This window comes from Octopus bimaculoides, chromosome 1, assembly GCF_001194135.2.
Source record: "Octopus bimaculoides isolate UCB-OBI-ISO-001 chromosome 1, ASM119413v2, whole genome shotgun sequence".
Classification (NCBI taxonomy): domain Eukaryota; kingdom Metazoa; phylum Mollusca; class Cephalopoda; order Octopoda; family Octopodidae; genus Octopus; species Octopus bimaculoides.
The window spans coordinates 3,994,631-3,995,847 of record NC_068981.1 but is presented as its reverse complement, the minus strand read 5'-3'; positions in this window follow the sequence as shown (position 1 = coordinate 3,995,847).

The window sequence follows — 1,217 nt, the reverse complement described above, 5'->3', positions numbered from 1 at the left end:
TTTTCAATAACTATGGGGAGGCAGAGCAAAGTCTGTGCAGACAGACTTTGCTCTTTTATCTGTTATCTTAGGAATCGGTTTTAAAATCTAGAATATCAGTCTGCCAAATGAATAAAAATGAATGTCAGTGCAGGTATGGCCATGTGGGTAAAGAAGAAGCTTGCTTTGCAACCACGTGGTTTCAGATTGTGCCACACCATGGGCAAATGTCTTCTTCCATAGTCCTGAGTCAACCAATGCTTTCCATGTGGATTTGATAGGTGGAAACTGTGGGGAAGCCCATTATGTATTTATCTATCTATATCTGTATGTATATATGTATTTATGCGTGTTGTTTTACTAGATCCTTCCAGACAGAAACCCCAGCATGGTCTTGGTCCAATAATTGAAACTAATAAAAGAACAAAAAAATGATATATGATAATTGGTATAAACATCATGTTCCAGCGACCTGATGAGCTAGCTTTCTTAATCTGCATCGGTTAATAAATACACAATTGTATTGTACAATGTGTGGCATTACATGTCACACATTGGTGCAGAGATGTAAAATAATATATTATACATTGAAATCATCATTACATGAAGTAGGCAGCAAAACGGCTGTTTATCCTAAATATGTCAAGTGGTTAAATAATATCTTCATGTCTCATCCCTGCTGACTTTTTATGGTTTATATATACATCATGCAATAATTTCAATGACTGGATCTCCAGGATTTCAGCTGCATTACACTATGGTTACTTTGTGGTCTGATAGCCATGTCTGTTGGAGGAGCTTTCTGTGATAACCCCGATTCTATGAATCCATACATTATACTACAAATACATAAGAAGCTTGCTTCCCAACTGCATGCTTCTGGGTTCAATCCCACTGCATGGCACCTTGGGCAAGTGTGTTCCACAATAGCCCTTGGTTGACCAAAGCCTTGTGAGTATATTTGGAGATGGAAACTGAAAGAAGCGCAACATATATATATATATCATCATCATTTAATGTCCGTTTTTCCATGCTGGCATGGGTTGGACGGTTAGACTGAGGTCTTGGAAGCCAGGAGGCTGCACCAGGCTCCAGTCTGATCTGGCAGTGTTTCTACAGCTGGATGCCCTTCCTAACACCAACCACTCCGAGAGTGTACTGGGTGCTTTTTACTTGCCACTGGCACAGGGGCGAGAGGAGGCTGGCAATGACCACATTCAGTTGGTGCTTTTTACATG